At 40.7% G+C, this 22,170-nt stretch overlaps 1 protein-coding gene across 1 annotated transcript in view; it reads left to right on the top strand.

The window, feature by feature from the left end:
- The window catches only part of LOC131049133 (phosphate transporter PHO1 homolog 9), a 135,841-nt gene that overhangs the window by 112,731 nt on the left and 940 nt on the right, over positions 1–22,170 (top strand). The window lies entirely within an intron of this gene.

The following is a 22,170-nucleotide window of genomic DNA, read 5'->3' as shown; positions in this document are numbered from 1 at the left end:
GATGGGCCACAATGGAGAAAATCGATCCAAATTGACTAAGGCGCTCCTGTCCCCCTCTCAGGGACCAAGGCGAATTTCAAAGGTAGCTCCTGTCCCTCTCCTACGGACCAGAGCGATTTTCCCTCAAGACAAGTTTTGGCCAAGGTAAAGCGAATTTCAAGCTTGATATGAAGGAAAGAGGGCATAGTCATTCCATTGAAGATAATTTTGAAGGTTGCAAGACACAAAGTGAGCCCATAATTGCCAAAGCGCTCCTGTCCCTCTCCAAGGGACCAGAGCGATTTCCTCATAAGGCAAATTTTGTAATGTCCCCACCTTTTTAGCATCTCAGTGGAGTTCTTAGCCTTTACATTCTCCGAAGGCTAAGTGGAGAAATAAGGAGAAATTGATTAAATTAATTTCTTATTAAGTCATTAAATAAAATAAAAAAAAAAGGTGACTTTATATTTAATTAATTTAATTAAAAGTGACTTAAGTGATTTATTTAAGTATTTTAATGTTATTATAAAGGTATAAAGTAACTTTATAATAATAAAGTCACTTTAATATTATAATGTGTGAATATGTCTTTAATCCCACATTGGCCAAGAAAGTGTTCGAGCTCTCATAAGAAAGAATAAAAAGGGACTTAAGAGCTCATTTTATATCATCCATCCAGAGAATTGATATTTGTTTGTTATGAACTTGGGAGAAGAAGCCAAGGGTTTCTGATTCAGTCAGCCATTGGAGAGCGACAATTCTTCAGTGTTGCAACCATTTGAGGTGGTGAAATATCCACTGAATTTGGCATTTCAGGAGAGCTTCATTCTGGAGTTCTATTTGGGCTTTAAAAAGAAGGGAAGACATCTAGGGTATGCAGATTTTCGAATATATATCAATTGCAGACCTACAGTTTCATTTGGTAGCCATTAAAAATCAGAATTGAAGCAATCATTTCAAGATACAATTGCTGCTACAGTACCCGCGCTACAGTAGACGCTACAGTAACCGTGCTACAGTACTCGCGCTATAGTAATCCGTGAATAGTGAAACGCTACAGTGGCGTGAATAGTGAAACGCTACAGTGGCGTGAATAGTGACATGCTACAGTACTAAGAAATCAGGCATTTAATTGGCAAATTATTCGTAGCTACAGCAGGAACGTGTTTAATTGGCAGTCCATTGAAGAGTGGAGACCATCATTTGCAGCAAGCATTTTACATATCAGGTTCTCTAATTTTTCTGTCATAAGTTTTGGAAATTACATGTTATACCTTTGTAACTATTTGGTGTGAGAATAACTAATAAAAACTTCATTATGCTGCTGCCACATAATTTCTAGTTTGCATGCCAAGTGTTTGATGATTTGTCAAGAAGCTGTAGTTGTTATTTTTAGTTACTTATATGCATCAAAATCAATTGGCATATCATTTCTATGACATTGCTAGTCAATCTTTCATGGTTAGAGGCATTCAAAACATTAATTGCAGTGTACAAGACCCAAACAATACAAACAGAAAACTCATAACAGCAAGTACAGACTTTGCAAGACAAGTGTTTGACAAAATTCCCAAGGGTAGAAATCAATGATTTAAGGGCAAAGTTAGTAAGGGTTCTTACATTGGTATCAGAGCTAAATCCTGCCATCCTGAGGGTTTAGCAATCACATGCAGCCGCCTGAGGTTTTGCTCTCACAGATATTACACTCGCAGGCGAGCTTTGTTTGACAGGGAACAAGAATTTGATAGGCAGCCGGGCACCATGGGTGACAGGCAAGGGGGTAGCCCACCCAGAGGCGATAGGAATGAGGAGCAAGAAATAAGGGAATTTTTCAGAGTAATGGCTACAGGACAGCAGCAGATGGCTCAGGCCTTGCAGGCACTCACCACCATGATTGAGCGCATGAACCCACAAGACAGACAGAATCAGGAGCAAGGGGATAACAGGAGTGCAGTGGGGTCACCTAGAGCTCATAGGACTCATTCTAGGACAGCAAACAGGCCTACATGTCCTACCTTCATTAGAGATGAGCCTGAGGTAGCACCTACAGGAGAACCAGGAGAGGAGATTTTCGTAGATATCCTCATGGCTGCGAATGACGAATGGGATTTATTAACTCCACAGGTGCGAGAGAGGATGACATTCGAGAGATTTGTTAATCAGAGGAGAGAGCATTACAGGTCACTCAGACAGGATAGGAGGCCTAGAGGTCAAAATAGTGAGCTAAATAGAGTTACAGGCAAGCTTACTATGCCTACATTTGATGGGAGTGGTAAGATGACAGCTCAAGCTTGGATTCATAAGCTTGACACATTTTTGGCACTGAGGCCAATGACAGAGATTGAAGCTATCAAATACGCCACTTTGCATTTGGAGGGAGTAGCACATGATTGGTGGTACCATGGTATGGTAACACTTCAGCATAATCAGGTGACAGAGTACCAGGACTTCGTGGAAAGGTTGGTTGAAAGATTTGACAAGAAAGATCCAGAGGTTTACTTCCGGGACTTAGCAACCCTGAAACAAACAGGCAACTTGGAGTATTTCATTGGTGAATTTCAGCGGTTGGCAGTCATGGTGCCAAACATTTCAGAGCGTAGATTGATAGTTCTTTTCATTGAGGGCCTATCCGAACCACTGAGAGGTTGGATAAAGGCATTTGATCCTATTTCTTTATAGGAAGCTATGAAAAAGGCAAGAAGTATGGAACATGCAGTCCCAACAAACAAATTTCAGTCCAAAGGAGCATCTTCTAGTAAGGATAACAAACCATTTTATAAAAAACTAGAGAGGACTGATTTTAAAAATGATTCTAAAGATAAAACTCCAGCACCTTTTGACAGGGAAACATTAAATGATTTGAGGAAGAAAAAATTATGTTTCAACTGTAAAGGACCCTATGATGCAAACCATGATTGTCCTCTTAGACCAAAGGGCAAAGCTAACAGAGTTATGTGGGCATACTATGAGGAATCAGAATCAGATAATTCAGACCAGCAGTCTGATATAGAGGAAATAGATGGTGAAAAAGAGGAAGACAAGGCTAAAAACTTGTCCAAGGATGGGGAAGGAGATGGGCAACTTAGGGAAGCTCGTCTCACAAGTATTAGGCAGGAAGGGTCATTCCAGATGAGAGGAGTGCTTGCTGGACAGCCAGTCATAACTTTGGTTGATATAGGTGCCACTCATAATTTCATTGATGCTAGGATGGTGGAGAAGCGTGGCATACAAACAGAGGAGTTTGGGGGAATTAGAGTGAGGGTAGCTGATGGCTATGTCCTCAAATGTGATCGTAAGATCACTGGACTCCCATTGAAAGTTAATAATTATGACTTTAAGGCAGATTTCTATGTTGTGCCTATGGGAGATACAGATATAGTCCTTGGGATGAGTTGGTTGCATGATATTGGGGAGTTCACTCTTAACCTCAAGGAGGTGGAGATGAGGTTTAAAGTGAATGGGAAGACACATATTCTTAAGGCAATCAGGGACAGTGATCTCAGGATGGTTTCTTTCCGGAGGATGGCTAGATTGATTCGACATGATCAGGTAGAGTGGGCAGCAGAGTGCATGTTGATACCATCACAGGAGGGATAGTAGAAGATTGAATATCCTCCTGATATTCAAGAGCTTAGAGTTAAACACTCTAAGGTGTTCAGTGACATTCCACCAGGTAGACCACCAGACAGGGGTATTGAGCACATCATTGAGTTAGAGGAGGGGGCTAAACCCATCATGATTACACCTTACAGGCATCCGAAGAGGTTGAAGGATGAAATTGAGAAAACCGTAAAGGAGTTACTTGCTATGGGCCACATTAGACCAAGTAAGTCTCCTTTCGCTTCTTCAGTGGTCTTAGTGAAGAAGAAGGATGGGACATTGAGGATGTGCATTGATTACAGGGTGCTTAATAGGAAGACAATTAAAAACAGGTACCCCATTCCTAGGATCGATGAGTTGATAGATGAGCTTCATGGAGCTTGCTTCTTCTCGAAGATAGATTTGAGATCAGGTTATCACCAGATTAGAGTTAGAGAGCAGGATATTGAGAAGACAACCTTTAGATGTCATTGTGGCCATTTGATTTTGTAGTTATGCCATTTGGGCTAACTAACGCACCTGCTACTTTTCAGGCAACAATGAATCGGGTTTTCCATCCTCAGTTGAGGAAATTTGTTCTTGTCTTCTTCGATGATATCTTGGTGTACAGTAGATCTTGGGAGGAGCACTTGGTTCACCTTGACACGGTGTTGGATATATTGGGCAGAGAGTCATTGTATGCAAAGGAGTCGAAGTGTGATTTGGGCATGACAGAGTTGTTGTACTTGGGTCACATCATCAGTGCAGAGGGCATACGCATGGATCCTGAAAAGATTCGTGCCATTGTGGAGTGGCCTTCACCGGTGAACCTTACACAGTTGAGGGGCTTTCTGGGATTATGTGGTTTCTACAGGAGGTTTGTGGATGGATATTCTAGGCATGCAGCACCCTTGACAGATTTGATGAGAAAGGGAGCTTTCTTGTGGACTCCTGAGGCATAGGAGTGTTTTGAGAAATTTAAGGAGTTGATGACTTCTTGTCCAGTGTTAGCATTACCAGATTTCAGCAAACCTTTTGAGCTACACTGTGATGCTTCCGGGGAGGGCATTGGAGCGGTGCTTATGCAGGAGAAGCACCCTATTGCTTATGAGAGCAGGAAATTGAGAGGGCCAGAGCGGAGCTTCAGCATTTATGATAAGGAGATGTTAGCTATTATGCATGCTTTGGCTAAATTCAGGCAATATTTGGTAGGTAGCAAATTTTCTATCAAAACCGACCATAATAGCCTAAAATACTTTTTGGGGTAGCGAGATCTCAATGATAGGCAGTAGAAGTGGGTGAGCAAGTTACAGTCCTATGACTTTGACATTACATATTTTAAGGGGACACAGAATGTAGTTGCTGATGCCTTATCACGTCGGCCCCATTTGAGCTTATTGACAGACATATCGGAGGATTGGAGACACTTGATCCTTGCAGAGTATGCAAAGGATACTTGGGCAGCTGGATTCATAGATGGGACTATTCAGGACAGCAGATACACCCTTGTGAATGAGCTCATCATTTACAAAGGGCGAATATTTTTGGTTCCAGGATCAGCAGTGAGGAGGATGGTTCTGAAATCTTTTCATGATTCACCTATGGCAGGACATCTTGGTTTCTACAAGACATACTGGCAGATTAGAGAGCGCTTCACATGGAAAGGGCTCAAAGCACAGGTACTTCAGTATGTTAGGGAGTGTCCCACCTGCCAGCAGAATAAGCAAGAACACTCCTATCCAGCCGGTTTACTTTAGCCACTTCCGATTCCTAATAGGAAGTGGGAGTGTTTGTCTATGGACTTCATCACAGGACTGCCTAGAGCCCAAGGCAGGGACTGCATATATGTGGTTGTGGATCGCCTTACGAAGTTTGCACACTTTTTTCCAATCACTGCTACATACACTGCTACGCAGGTGGCAGAGTTGTTCTTCAAGGAGATATTTAGATTACATGGCTTACCTCGGAGCATTGTGAGTGACAGGGACAGCAGGTTTATGAGTCACTTTTGGCAGGAGCTATTCAGGTTGTGTGCGACAGAGCTCACTCCGAGTACTAGCTACCACCCTCAGACAGATAGTCAAATGGAGATAGTGAACAAATGGGTGGAGGGATATCTCAGAAATTATATAGCAGGGCAACAAAAGGCATGGGTAAAGTGGATTTATCTCTGTGAGTATTGCTACAATACCACTTATCACATGTCTATTCAGATGTCACCCTTTATGGCCCTGTATGGGTATGAGGCACCCAATTTTATGGATCTGCTTTTGAGTGACAGTAGAGTGCCCAGTGTAGGTGATTTGTTACAGGAGAGTCAAGACATTGTTAAGACTCTCAAGGATAATATAACTAAGGCACAGAATCAGCAGAAGCAGTATGCAGATCAGAAGAGGACTGAGCAGACTTTTGAGGTTGGAGATATGGTGTATCTTATGTTGCAGCCTTACCGTCAATCCACTCTCAAGAAGAGTGGTACCGAGAAACTTAAGCCATGATACTATGGTCCATTTAGGATTATCAGGAAAGTGGGAGAGGTGGCTTATGAGTTAGATTTACCGGCAGAGAGCAAGGTACACAACGTTTTTCATGTGTCACGCCTCAAGAAGGCGCTAGGACATCATATTGTGCCTTCTACAGTACTATCACCCCTGGATGATGAGGGAAAACTTGTTTTGATGCCAGAGGCTATCATTGATTTCAGAGAAAGGAACTTGAGGAGACGTACCATCCGGGAATATTTGGTGAAGTGGAAGGATTTGCCAATAGAGGATGCTACTTGGGAGAATGAGGAGATTTTGCAGCATCCGGAGTTGAAGTTGCTTGAGGACAAGCAATTTCAAGAAGGACGGACTGTAATGTCCCCACCTTTTTAGCATCTCAGTGGAGTTCTTAGCCTTTACATTCTCCGAAGGCTAAGTGGAGAAATAAGGAGAAATTGATTAAATTAATTTCTTATTAAGTCATTAAATAAAATAAAATAAAAAGGTGACTTTATATTTAATTAATTTAATTAAAAGTGACTTAAGTGATTTATTTAAATATTTTAATGTTATTATAAAGTTATAAAGTAACTTTATAATAATAAAGTCACTTTAATATTATAATGTGTGAATATGTCTTTAATCCCACATTGGCCAAGAAAGTGTTCGAGCTCTCATAAGAAAGAATAAAAAGGGACTTAAGAGCTCATTTTATATCATCCATCCAGAGAATTGATATTTGTTTGTTATGAACTTGGGAGAAGAAGCCAAGGGTTTCTGATTCAGTCAGCCATTGGAGAGCGACAATTCTTCAGTGTTGCAACCATTTGAGGTGGTGAAATATCCACTGAATTTGGCATTTCAGGAGAGCTTCATTCTGGAGTTCTATTTGGGCTTTAAAAAGAAGGGAAGACATCTAGGGTATGCAGATTTTCGAATATATATCAATTGCAGACCTACAGTTTCATTTGGTAGCCATTAAAAATCAGAATTGAAGCAATCATTTCAAGATACAATTGCTGCTACAGTACCCGCGCTACAGTAGACGCTACAGTAACCGCGCTACAGTACTCGCGCTACAGTAATCCATGAATAGTGAAACGCTACAGTGGCGTGAATAGTGATGTGCTACAGTACTAAGAAATCAGGCATTTAATTGGCAAATTATTCGTAGCTGCAGCAGGAACGTGTTTAATTGGCAGTCCATTGAAGAGTGGAGACCATCATTTGCAGCAAGCATTTTACATATCAGGTTCTCTAATTTTGCTGTCATAAGTTTTGGAAATTACATGTTATACCTTTGTAACTATTTGGTGTGAGAATAACTAATAAAAACTTCATTATGCTGCTGCCACATAATTTCTAGTTTGCATGCCAAGTGTTTGATGATTTGTCAAGCAGCTGTAGTTGTTATTTTTAGTTACTTATATGCATCAAAATCAATTGGCATATCATTTCTATGACATTGTTAGTCAATCTTTCATGGTTAGAGGCATTCAAAACATTAATTGCAGTGTACAAGACCCAAACAATACAAACAGAAAACTCATAACAGCAAGTACAGACTTTGCAAGACAAGTGTTTGACAAAATTCCCAAGGGTAGAAATCAATGATTTAAGGGCAAAGTTAGTAAGGGTTCTTACAAATTTCCCGCAAAGTTAAAACGAGTTTCATGTTGGAGATGAGTGAGGGAAAGCATAATGAATCCATTGAAGATAGTTTTGAAAGTTAGCAAAAAATGATTGAGCTTATAATTGTAAAAATGCTCCTGTCCCTCACCAAGGGACCAAGGCGAAAACATATCATCAAGTCTTTCCCTTCGAATTTAGATGAATCTAGGCCAGGGCACAAGGTGGCGATGATGTTGGAAATGCTTCGAAGAAAAGTGAAGTTACAAAGACCACGAAATGTGATGAGAAATGGCCAAAGCGCTCCTGTCCCTCACCAAGGGACCAGAGCGAAATCTTCAAAAAACATAAAATGCTTGCATTGCGAAGTACTATTTCTTGTGTCCAGGACTCAAGGTGGAAGGGAAAGTGATATTCTACGTTTACAAAGCAATTTAAGGATGATACGATCAAAATTTTATGCCAAGGACTAAAGGACGCTCTTGTCCTTCACTCAAGGACCAAGGCAATTTTCATAAAATAATCATTCCTTTTCAAAAACCACGCCAAGGCAAGGTTGTGCAAAGCGAAAAATGCCTTTCGAAGGACGATGAACAAGGAATTGCCCCCAAAAGTCAACAATTTCAACCTCAAATGCAAAGTTCGCTCTTGTCCTTCACTGGAGGACCAGGGCGAAAATCCTTGGGAGAGCTCAGTTAGTCTTGAAAAAGCGAATTGGACAGGCATGAAGCAAACAATAAAGATCATTGCCTACCTCACAACTCGATTTGGCAATTAAAGAGACAAAGACCAAAGGCAAAAGATAAGGATCGCTCCTGTCCCTCACCAAGGGACCAGGGCGAAAATCCCTAGAATATCGAGTTTGCCTTGCAAAGGACAAGTTAAGCATGTATGGAATGAATGGATGAAGTCATCACTTGCCCTGTAACGTGAATTAGCGATTAAAGAGACAAGGATCAAGGATAAAAGATAAGTTCACTCCTGTCCCTCACCAAGGGACCAGGGCGAAAGTACTTTAAGGCGCACTCCTTCCACAAAGGGAATGAATTAAGCTCAAGGTTCTTAAGCAAAATGCTATTTTGGACGTCCAAGATGGGACTTTGAACGTGAAAAACAAGAAATGCAAGGCCAAATGAAAAGGGCGCTCCTGTCCCTCTCCCAAGGACCAAAGCGAGGTTCTCAACAAGGTGGTATTTTTACCATGCTTAGGCACCAATGTCATCTTAATCGCATTAAATGCTAAGTCCGCTAAAACTTTGAAATATTTTCAATTAAAATTGGCATTTAATGAGTTCGCATAAGGCATTTAATGACTAATTTAGCCTTTTAAAAAATCAAAATTTAATTGCAAAGGCATTTAATTAATTAATTATTAAATTAAGTGAAGGGAGTGCGCTTGGGGTTTTATTTTAAATATTTTATAAAGGTCGGCCTCCTTTTTTATTTAATTTTGTTTATTATTTGCTTCATTTCCACCAAGTCGGCCTATGGGAGAGTATAATGGTGAGCGCCTATATAAGAAAGGTACTTTGAGGCATTTTAATCCATCATTCAATCATTGTCTACATGCGATTTGGAAGAGCAATAAAAAGTGCGAATTTTGATCCAAGGAAGGGTGCGATTTTTCAATCCAAGGAGAAGTGCGAACTTTGCTAGAGGTTAGAGGAGGAGCGAATTTTCCTTAAAGCATTGAAGGCTAAGGGTGGTGAAATTGCTAGAGGAAGCTCATGTTGAAGACTTCGATCCACTTTTTGCCTAGCAAGCTTGCTTAAATTTTGCATCTATTTTTAGAGCTAGTTCTCAAAGAAAGGTATGGTGAAGATCTTCCTAGCCTAATTTTGAAATTTTGAAATTTGAATTTCCAATTGCATAATCGTATTTAGGAAATGATAATTCAAAGATTTATCATGAAGTTTCCTAAAATTAAAGCTTAAACTTAATCTATATTTCTACGTTCAAAGGTATATTGCTCATTATGAAATGTTATGTAGGTGTCGGGATGGCGACCCCAAAGGCAGGAGCATCCAGCAGTCGTCTGGCTCTCATGAAGGAAGATCAAAAGAATGAAGAAATGGAGACCAAGATCGTGTCAAAGTGGAGCAACATTGGAGATACCAACTTGGGAAACTTCAGTGTGAAGAAGTTTCGGGAGGTCCCTTACATTGGAAAGCCATCACCTGTCGCAAGGAGAATAATTGAAAGTGGCATTATCAAGGCGGCCGGCTTCCCTCCAGCAATCCAGTGCCATGAGCTGATGATCGAGTGTGCCCGCCATTATGACCCACAGTCAAGATCGATCGTGTCCAAGGAAGGAAACACTTTGGCTTATCTTTTAGAGGAGGCTATCAGTGAAGCTCTTCACCTACCAGAACATAAAGATATGATTTACAAAAGTTTGGAAGGAGCTAGATCCATGTACGAAGATGATCCAGACACTTGCTTGGGCATCATCAACAAGAATTGGTTACTCAAAAGTCATCCTCGCCTGAGCAAGATTCCCAACACACCACACAGGATCGACTTCCAGGAGGAGTATAGAGATTTGATAACCTTACTCAATCGAGTTACAGGGGCTCCTCAAGCCTTCTATTTTGAGAAGTGGATGTTCTTCTTCATCCAAGTGATAGTTCAGGGAAAAGGAACAATTCATTGGGCTAGAATTATTAGCCATTGCTTGGACGTGCAGTTGAGAAGACTGAAGGCTACTAAAGCCTTCCATATGAGCTCGTACATCATGTATGCCTTGATCAGGAGTTTTGAATATGCAGGACTACCTCACAGAGGAGTAATTGGAAGAGGACCTGGAGAAGTCAGAGTTTGTGATTCTTATGTTCATTTGCATCATCCACCAAGAAGCAACTACAAGTTAGTCAATGATACCTTCACAATGAACATCACCAGGACACTGCAAGGTGGGATTCACAATTGGATATCTCAAGAGGCACAGGAGCTTGTAAAGAGGTACGGTGCTTGGTTTATCCAATTCCAGAAGTTTACATATATTAGATTTCATGGATGTCCTTCACCTCCCTACATGTTGCCAAGATATCCGACAGACAGAATAGTGTTACTTGAGGTAACTAGACAGTTGGCAGCTTATGCGAAGGCATTTAGACACAGGCATGGAAAAAGAATCCCTGTACCTATCATACTAGGAAATTCAGTTGAGGTATGTCCTAATGCTCCATCTTTAGATGATGCAGAAAGAGAGTTGGCCTTATATTCTTTTTCATTCTTTTCATTGAGGGAGAATTTCGATCCTTATGGGTATATCGAGGAGACAATTGGTAGGAAGTACAAGCATGAATGTCAGGTAGAAGATTTTTGGATGAATCTCTCAGATGATTTAGAAGTGAAAAGAAAGATGCATTCCAGATTGCCTTTGGATTTCATCGAGAAATGCAAAGTTTATAGAGTGGCCGATCAAGCTCAGGACAGTGGCAAGCACCTCCAGTCATCTTATGATAGAGAGGACAAGGCAGTGAAGATAGATTGGAATGAACCTGAGGTTGTAGACTTAAAGGCTTTGATGGCCCCAGTCTTGTCCTATACTCGCAGATGGGTTGATGTGCAACATCAAAAGTTGAGAGAGAAAAATATATCTATGACTTTTACTTTGGAGGAAAGATCGACAAAAGGAGGAGCAAGTGCAAGTGAAGGTCATCATCATCCTAAAAGCACAAGCGACGGCAATCCTCACCCCAGAAGCGTAAGTGAAGGCAATCCTCATCCTAGAGGTGCGAAGAGGAAGGAAAGACCTGAGAAAAGAGAATCTTCCAAGAAGAAGCAAGAGGCCAATCGAGATCGCTCATCCGGCACATCGTCTCGACAAGAGAAGAGGACACTTGAAGTGGAAGAATCTATGGAGTCCATGGTTCAGAATGATAAACATGAAGAGGGACAGGCATCTCAACGTTCATCAAGTCAATCTCCCCAGGTCAATGAGCTACATGAAGACAAGAATGATGATGAAGCTACATCTCCTCTCTGGAAAGAAGAGCCATTGCCTAAAGAAATACAAGTTAGAGAGACAAGGTCCGCTATTCTAGATTGGTTGAAGGAGAGACTGACAAGGGTGATTGTGATTGAAGACGAAGATAATGTGACTGATTTAGATAGCCTTGTCGGAAATCCTCAGGGAGTAACAGAAAGGAAGAAGGCCACCAAAATGTCCAAGATGATCAGAGATGAGACAGGGTCCAGGAAATTGCAGATAGCTACACCGGCAGTGGACAAGTACGAGGGTGAAATCCTTGCAAAGGAGTATGATGTAGAAACCGTTGAGCTTGGTCCACTCACCACTGAGCAGGCAATGGATGAGGCAACTGATTCATTTGAGGCACTTAAAGATAAACTGAAGGAAGAAATGGAAAAGAGTAGAAAACTTGAGAGAGAGGTCGGTGCTTGGAGAGGCTACTTTAGCCATCTCAGTCAGCCTTTGGGACGTCAGGATCCAGTAGTATCTCCTATGCAAGCACTTCCCCTAGAATCAGTTGGTGAGGCAAAGAGAGTTAAGAGCTTGGTCTAGCTTATGAGCTCTTGGATTGACAAATCTCATACAGTTGCCGTTGAGTTTACAACAAGCATGATGCAGACCATTCATTGGGCTATCCAGGTCCTTGAGATCATCCACAACCTAATGATAACAGTAGCCGCTTTTGCTCATACTAAAGATGTTATCATTCCTGTTCTTCAAGTAATCAAGCAAACACCAAGGAAGACCTTAGCACAAGAAAAGATAATGGATGGAGGAGCTCATAATTTACTCCAGTGGTCTACTTTACTCTAGATGAAGGAAGTTCTTTTCGAAGACACCAGCACCAAATGCAATCAAGTGGAGGAGGTTATCCATCCAATAAAGGACAAGGTGTTTGGGGTTTTATGTACTATTCTTGGCCGAAGAATCGAAGTTGAGACAGATGTAGATCTTCAAGAGTTGGAGGAAAGGGTCAAGGTCATCTTTTGCAAAGATGAGAATGTTATTACAGATGAGAAAAGAGATCAAATGTTTGCTACTATGCTCCTGATTGAGAAAATCAAGGAACTCGAACCTGAATGGGACGCAGCTCTTCTCAAGGCCTTTGATCAGATTATTCACTTGGAAGAACGAATGAGGAATCTTCCCGAGATTCCTATGGCTGAAATTGAAGGAATCGTGTCCAGATTCATTGCATATGCTAAAAAGGAGCATTGGAAAGGGAACAAGGTTCTAGAAGAGAGGTTGTTATAGATGACATGGCACCTTAATTATCATTGGTCTATGTTTCCTAGATTTTTGTGCCAAATTAAATATTTGGCTATGCATTTAATATTGTTCAATAAAAGGGGAACTTTTGTAATAAAACCCTAATTAGGGTTTAGGTGTCAGAATCTCAACCATTGATCTTCTTTTGATCTGGGCCGTTCATTGTAATTGAGGATGCTATTTATACCCTCATTCATTTTCATTTTGATATAGAATTAGAAAGAGAGAGCAATAAAAATAGTTAGAAGTTTAGAGCTTTTGAGAAAAAAGTATTTGTACCAAGATTGAGCTTTGAAGAAGGAATTTCAAGCAATTGTTGTCTATTTTGGCTTTGAGATCAATAAAATATTGAAGTTATGGTGTTTTATTGCAATTCTTGTGGCTATCTTCATGGTTGTTTGTTTTCTTGAATCATTCTCAATCGAAGTAGTATTTAAGTTTGAAGGACTAAGTGTTGGGCTTGATCTTTGGTGAGATTTACATTCCAAACCACTAGCTTCTTGCTGATTGTGGGAACGCCTTGCGTGGTCAACTGGAGAGACTTGAATTACTTAAACCCTCAATCGTCATTGAGCTTCGGATATGTGCCTTTGTGGTAGTGTCCATGATCCTTGATGAATTGAAAAATCATTTGTTACCTTAGAAGATTGCATCAATTTCAGTTAAGTTGTTATTTCATGGCAATATTGAAATTGGTAGAATCTTGCCAAGTCTAGCCTACATTGGGTCATTCTTAGGATTAGATTAGAATTTACCCCTTGCAAACTCTACCTTTTGATCATTTTGAAGACTTGTTAGTTTAGAGAGATCTTGTTCCTGCAGCTCGGATTGACGTAAGGCCCCTTGATGAAATAGCATTCACAACGACCACTAGTGCTTATCCACACGTAGAGACCCTACATAAAAGAACATTGGAGTCACCCTGATTGATCCTTTTTTGCAACATCTTCAGCAATCAGAGGCTTTTTTCAAGAGAGGATAAGGTACCCTTGGGTATTTTATTCTGTGTATGATTGTGTACAAAATACACGTCAACAGGCTGCAATGTGCATACTGGAGGGTTGCAAAAAAATATTAAAAAAAGGTAGAAGATGCGCCTAGCCTTGACTTTCCCATCAAGCTATCATGCAAGCTGTTCGGGCCAGTCTAGAATAAATTACAGCATGCTGTCATAATGGATTGTGTATAGCCAGCAAGAAGGAAATAAGAGGTTTCAGAATTTCTTGGTATTTATCAGCTTCCTCTTTAGCATTGTTTGTTTATGTATTGACGATAAATGAATGTTGAATGAATGTAATAAGGGGCTGGTCATTTTACTATCGAATTAAAATTGATTTCTAGCAATTTCCCATAGTTGCTTTTTGAGCTTGTAATAGTTAAAATTATACTTTCTGTTCAAAAATTTGCAAAGAACAAACTTAAAACGCAACAGGTTCAACTAAACCTCAGTTGTCAGAGTTGAGGGCCTTTTGAGGTTCTTACAGTGGTATCAAAGCTAAATCTTGCCATCCTAAGGGTTTAGCAGTTACATGCAGTCATAGGAAGTGGGTTCACACGGGTATTACACACGCAGAAGAGCCCTCCTTGAAGGAGAACAAAGCATTAACAGGCAGTCAAACACTATGGGTGACAGGCATGTAGGCAGTCCACCTAGAGGCCACAGAGCTGAGGATGAGGAGATGAGAATTTTTTAGGACTATGGCTACGGGGCAGCAGCAGGTTGCTCAGGCTTTACAGGCACTCACCACCGTGACGGAGCGTATGAATCCTCCAAACCGATTCAATCAGGACCCAGAGGATAATAGGAGTGTAGCCAATATTCCTAGAGCTCACAGGGAAGCTACACGCACAATTGACAAGCCTTCAAGGCCTAATTTCTTGGTAGAGGAACTTGAGGATGTTGCTAGAGCTGAGGCAGAGCTTGTCTTTGTTGATAATGTTATGACGGTACATGATGAGTGGAGTCTTCTTCCACTTGATGTTAGGCAGAATCTAAATTTTGATTAGTTCATGAGACAAAACCGGGAGGTAGAGAGAAACAGGCAAGAGAGGAGGCCTCATTTCCAACATAGAGATCTTGAGTTTTCCACAAGCAAGCTCACTCTACCTTATTATGATGGAAGCAGTGCAATTACAGCTAGGTCCTGGATCCATAAATTGGATACATACTTCACACTGAGACCCATGATTGAAAGGGATGCAATTAAGTTTGCAACCGTACACTTGGACGGTACTACACATGAGTGGTGGCATAATGGACTCATCACTCTCCAACATGATTAGATTACCACCTACCAAGAGTTTGTTGATTTGTTAGTAGAGAGGTTTGATAAGAAAGATCGCGAGTCTTACTTCCAGGAGTTAGCATAGCTGAAACAAACAGGGAACTTGGAGGCGTATATTTCAGAGTTTTTGAAATTGTCATGTATGGTAAATAACATGTTAAATTAGCGAGTAGTAGTCTTGTTTATAGAGGGACTCATGGAGCCTTTGAGAGGTTGGGTCAAAGCATTTGATCCCCCAACACTTCTACTTGCCATTAAAAAGGCACAAAGTATGGATGTGACAGCCACCGAGAATAAATATGGGTCAAAAGGATCAACATCTTTCAAAGATAATAAGAATTTCAGCAAAGGGAAAGAAAAATCAGAATTTAGAAATGATTACAAACCAAAGCCAGCAGCCCCCCCCTTAGATCGTGAGACACTTAACGATTTAAGGCAGAAGAAACTATGTTTTTATTGCAAAGGTCCATATGATGCCAACCATGACTGTCCTTTGAGGCCTAAGGGCAGGGCAAATAGAGTAATGTGGGCATATTATGAAGATTCAGAATCTGATCATGAAGGTCAGCTTGCTAGTTATGATGATTTAGAGGCTGAAAATGACACAGAGAATCCTCTGAGACTTGACAAGATGGATGCGGAAGGTGATGAACACCTTAAGGAGGCACTTCTCATGAGTATTCCGCAGAAAGGGTCATTCAAAATGAGAGGAGTACTTGCTGGTCAGAAAGTTATTACCCTGTTGGATACCGGAGCCACACATAACTTTATTAATGCTAGGTTAGTGGAGAAGAGAGGAATCCAAATAGAGGAGTTTGAGGGCATCCGTGTGAGGGTGGCAGATGGTTACACTTTAAAGTGTAATAGGATGATTACACAACTCCCATTGCGTGTAAACAATTATGAGTTCAAAACTGATTTCTATGTGGTTCAAATGGGTGATACAGATTTGGTCCTTGGTATGAGGTGGTTGCATGAACTAGGCAAGTTTACACTTGACTTGCAGGAGATGGAGATGTCTTTCACTGTTGATGAAAAGACACATGCTGAAAGCAATTAAGGACAACAACTTTAGGATGATTACACTCAAGCGGATGGAGAGGCTTGTACGCCATGATCAGGCTGAGTGGGCAGTAGAGTGTATGATCATGCCCATACAACAGGATGCTTAGAAAGTTGAATATCATCCTAACATTCAGATACTGAGAACCAAACATAACAAGGTTTTTGGTGACATACCATCAAGGAGGCCACCAGATAGGGGTTTTGAGCACATCATTGAGCTAGAGGGTGCGAAGCCAGTAATGATTACTCCATATAGACATCCAAAGCACCTAAAAGATGAAATAGAGAAAACCATACAGGAGCTTTTGGCTATGGGACATATTCAGCCTAGTAAGTCCCCCTTTGCTTCTTCAGTTGTTTTGGTGAAGAAGAAGGATGGCACATTGCGGATGTTTATTGATTACAAGGTCCTTAATAAGTGAATGATCAAAAACAGATATCCCATTCCGCGTATTGATGAGCTCATAGACGAATTACATGGGGCTTGTTATTTTTCAAAGATTGATTTGAGATCAGGCTATCACCAGATTAGTGTCCGTGAGCAGGATATTGAGAAGACTGCTTTTCGTTGTCATTATGGACATTTTGAGTTTGTGGTTATGCCATTTGGGCTAACCAATGCTCCTACTACTTTCCAGTCCACAATGAACAAAGTCTTCAGACATCAGTTGAGGAAATCGGTATTGGTGTTCTTTGATGATATACTGGTTTATAGTTGTACTTGGGAGGATCACCTCAGTCACTTAGATGCAGTATTGAGCATTCTGAGTAGGGAGTCCTTGTATGCCAAGGAATCCAAATGTGACCTTGGAATGACTGAGTTATTGTACTTGGGCCATATTATCAGTGCAGAGGGAGTGCGGATGGATCCCGAGAAGATCTGTGCTATTGTAGATTGGCCTACTCCAGTGAACCTTACTCAGTTGCGTGGGTTCTTGGGCCTATGTGGTTCTATCGCCGTTTTGTTAACGGTTATTCACGCCATGTGGCACCTTTGACAGACTTGATGAAGAAGGGTGCCTTCTTATGGACTCCTGAGGCCCAGAAATGTTTTGAGAGGTTCAAGGAGCTCATGACTTCATTTCTAGTACTTGCTACACCTGACTTCTCGAAGTCATTTGAGTTACAATGTGATGCCTCTGGTGAGGGCATTGGGGCGGTTCTTATGTAGGACAAGAACCCTATTGCTTATGAGAGTAGGAAACTCCATGGACCTGAGAGGATTTACAGCATTTATGATAAGGAAATGTTGGCCATAATGGATGCACTGGCCAGTTTAGACAGTACTTAGTGGGAAGCAAGTTCTGCATTAAGACTGACCACAATAGTTTGAGACATTTCCTTGGGCAACGTGACTTAAATGACAGGCAACAAAAGTGGGTCAGCAAACTTCAAGCTTATAACTTTGATATTTCCTATATCAAAGGCACACAAAATGTAGTTGTAGATGCCTTGTCACGTCGTCCCCACCTGAATTCTATGGTCCAAATAGCAAAGGATTGGCAGCATATTGTATTGGCAGAGTATGCCAAAGATAGTTGGGCTGCAGGTGTGATAGAGGGGTCAGTAGTGGACAACAGGTATATAGTTGTAAATGACCTGATCATCTACAAGGGGAGAGTGTACTTGATACTAGGATTAGAGTTGAGGAGTAGGGTACTATGGTTCTTTCATAATGAACCGATGGCAGGACATCCCGGGTTTTTCAAAACCTACAGACAAGTTTGTGAGTGCTTCACGTGGAAAGGGCTCAAGGTGGATGTTCTACAATATGTTAGAGAGTGCCCTATTTGTTAGCAGAATAAACAGGAGCATACATACCCTACTAGTTTACTTCAGCCACTTCCAATTCCTGAAAGGAAGTGGGAATGTTTGTCTATGGATTTCATCACAGGGTTGCCGAGAGCACAAGGACGTGATTGCATATTTGTGGTTGTGGATCATTTGACGAAGTATGCTCACTTCTATCCGATCACCACCACTTATTCAGCTATTCAGGTAGCAGAGTTGTTCTTCAGAGAGGTATTCGGATTACATGGCTTACCTCGGACTATTGTCAGTGATAGGGACACTCGGTTTTTGAGCCACTTTGGCAGGAGCTTTTCTGACTCTGTGGGACCGAGCTTACACCGAGCACCAATTACCACCCTCCGATTGATGGCCAGACTGAGATAGTTAACAATTGGGTAGAGGGATACCTCAAGAACTATATTTCAGGGCAGCAAAAGGCGTGGGTGAAGTGGATTTACCTCTGTGAGTAATACCACTCACCACATGTCCATTCAGATGACACCATTTACAGCACTGTACGGGTATGAGCCTCCTAGTTTCATTGACTTATTGCTGAGTGACAGTAGGGTGCCTAGTGCGGGAGACATGATACAAGAGAGCTAGAACATTGTGAAGACTCTTAAGGAAAATATAGCCAAGGCACAAAATCAGTAAAAGCAATATGCTGATCAAAAGAGGATAGAGAGGTCATTTGAGGTAGGAGACATGGTGTATTTGATGTTGCAGCCTTATCGGCAGTCTACTCTCAGGAGGAGTGGAGCAGAGAAGCTCAAGACACGATATTATGGCCCTTTCATAGTAACTAGGCGTATAGGTGAGGTGGCTTATGAGTTGGATTTACCGGGAGATAGCAGAGTGCACAATGTGTTTCACGTGTCACGTCTCAAAAAGGCGTTGGGACACCGTATTGTTCCTTCCACGGTTTTACCACCCCTGGATGATGAGGGGAAGTTGATACTCGTACTTGAGGCTATCATTGAGTTCAGGGAGAGGAATTTCAGGAGACGTACTATCACAGAGTACTTGGTGAAATGGAAGGATTTGCCGGTAGAGGATGCTACTTGGGAAAGCGAGGAGATTTTACAACATCTGGAGTTGAGATTGCTTGAGGACAAGCAATTTTAGGAGGGGCGGACTGTGATGTCCCCTTCTAGTTGACATCTGTTAGCTGAGTAGATTATCCTATCATTGACCCTCGTAGGCTGATGAGGTTGGTTAGAGGGTCCTCCAGAGTTTGATTCTTCATCTTCAGAGTGAGCACTCCAGGACTGGTTTTCGTTTGAGGTCTCCAGGACTTCGTTTGAGATACTTTCTATTTTTAGCAGTCCTGCTATTTATAGCCAGTGGGTTGGGTAGGGGCAGAGTATGGTTTGGCAGTCTCTAGTTATGACGGCAAGCAATTCTGATGGATACTTAGAGAGATGTTAATATTTAATTACTTTATTAAATATTAAATGGCGAACCTTAATGTTTTAATGTTTTAAAATCACTTTAAGTTATAACTTAAGTGAGGGTCTATTTCTCATCAAATGGGGCCAATTTTTATATTAAATTGAAAGTGATTTATTTTTGATACTTCAATAGTCAAAAATAAATAATAAAAGTTAAAACATCATTTAATGCCAAATCGCACCTTTCTTGGGAATTGCGCCAAACCCTAAGAGGAGAAGATAAAAGAAGATTTTAGGTCTTCTTTTCATTATGCTTTTTGATATTTTGGATTTGATCTCTGAGAGGAGTTTTTGACCAAGGGTTTCAGCAGAAGCTTCTTCTATAGTGATCGGAGGTATCACTGCAGGAAAACGTGGGATTCTTGTACATCAGCATCAGAGGCTATGAAATATCAATTGATCTTGCTCATTCAGTTGGTTTCATTCAAGGACCAAGTTTGTGCTAATTGATCAGAGAGTCATCGTCAATCTTCATGGATTTGATTGCAGCAGTGAGAGGGAGACAAAGGCAGGAGAAAGAGGATATTATTGAGTGACTCTGGAGACTTGTACAGCTGCTTGGGAGTTGCGTCAATCACCTTAAGGGGGCTGCGATTTGCATACTGGAGGGTTGCAAAAAAATATTAAAAAAAGGTAGAAGGTGCGCCTAGCCTTGACTTTCCCATCAAGCTGTCATGCAAGTTGTTCGGGCCAGTCTGGAATAAATTACAGCGTGCTGTCATAATGGACTGTGTATGGCCAGCAAGAAGGAAATAAGAGGTTTCAAAATTTCTTGGTATTTATCAGCTTCCTCTTTAGCATTGTTTGTTTATGTATTGAGGATAAATTGATCAGTTTACAATCCAATTAAAATTGATTTCTAGCAATTTCCCATAGTTGCTTTTTGAGCTTGTAAGAGTTAAAATTATAGTAGTTGTTCAAAAATTTGCAAAGAACAAACTTAAAACGCAACAGGTTCAACTAAACCTCAGTTGTCAGAGTTGAGGGCCTTTTGAGGTTCTTACAACTATGATGTCCCCTTTTCAGAACTAAAAAGAATTAATTGAGCACCCACTTAAAGGCTATTGAAAAATTGGAAAGAAAGAAACTTTAAAGCAAGTTTATTTCTAAACAAATAATAAAAATAACTAATTCAAGGGACCTTAAAATAAGTCCTCATACTCACCCATAGGTAAATGGAAATAACATCTACCACAATTAGCTATTGCTAAAAATAACCATTTGCAGATGAGTATCCCCTGAGATTTTCAAAACACTTTTTACATTGCAACCCTGGCAGATCCTATGACAAATATTGAGATCCTATCATACTCTCTTCCCTTTCCACCTTATGTAAACATCCCCCATTACTCATGCAACTCCCTTTTACTACAACCATCATTACTCCCTTGATGCATATAACATCATATTGTACCTTTCTTCAGATCAGAAAACTGTGGAAACCATTTCCTAGGGTTTGGGAAAACTAAAAGCCACAGTTGAATTTCCAAATCAAAGCATGTCAAAACTGCAATGAACAATGCTTAAACAATTGCCTTGACAAGCTACTGATATTCTCTCCTTAAATCTATTGTTGAAAACCCTAGACTTTGTCAATGAATTGGCAGCATCAAAAACCCTAGCACTTGAGTGTGGTTTTTCATATAAGAAAACCCTAGTCAGATAATCTTTTACAAAACCCTCCACACAGTCTAAAAATACATTTTCAAAGCCTTAATGATTGTAAACCATTATCAACCAGAGCAAAAAGTTTTTCAAAATCCAGTGCCAACTTAGGAAAAGGTTGAAAAATCTGCTGAAATGGATACAAAAATGACCAGATGATGCATACAACTATGGCACTCTTGCCATGTGTGAAGACCTTCCATAGGCAGCAACTCTAATGCTGCAACTGTGTTGGAATATTGTATTACATTGCCATAACCATGGCAGAACTAGTCACTGTTTCCGCCAAGCAGAATTCTGAGATTTAGGTGGAATTCTTTCAAGCTAATTTGCTGTCTGATATTTGCTTCTCCAAATCCTCCTTATCTGCTGTACTTTTTTATTGTTTGCTGACGAGAAGTCTGCCTCTTGAGTGCTCATATGCTGTTCCAATTATCTGCTCTTGCGTTCTGTGGTTTGTACTCAACCTCCACATTTCGAACTGCTGCATGTGCCATTTAAATTTTTAATCAGACAGAAATTTGTTTGTAGAATCCTGCCTGTGCTTGTGTTCTGCTGTTTGCTGCCGAAAAGTGAAAAGCAATGATTTTACCCTAAATATATAGAGTTTTTACTCAGTATTTTAATCTGGTCGGCTCTAAATCAAACCCTATGAGGCTAGGTTGGCCCTAATCATGAAATTTTCAGGAGTTTAACATTCGTATCGAAACATTTCCACCCCTACAAAACTCCCAAAAGAAGTACCACCCTCTAATTCCTCCCTTAGTACTCCCTATCCAACATCATCGATACTTTTCATGGCATGGCCAAAAAAATAGACGAAATTGGGGTTGATATAGCTCTCTTACAACAGTGTATCTCTTCGTTGATTACCGTATGGGCATATTGCAGGAAGCTTAACTTTTCATATGCTAAACTATTTAAAAGACTGTTGTTGTATGTTTTTTATTTAGGTATGATCTACTATAAGGATATCCTATACATGCTATGGTAGTATT

This window comes from Cryptomeria japonica, chromosome 10, assembly GCF_030272615.1.
Source record: "Cryptomeria japonica chromosome 10, Sugi_1.0, whole genome shotgun sequence".
In the NCBI taxonomy this organism is placed as follows: domain Eukaryota; kingdom Viridiplantae; phylum Streptophyta; class Pinopsida; order Cupressales; family Cupressaceae; genus Cryptomeria; species Cryptomeria japonica.
Note: the sequence above shows the minus strand (reverse complement) of the source record. Positions and strands in the feature narration are given on the sequence as shown.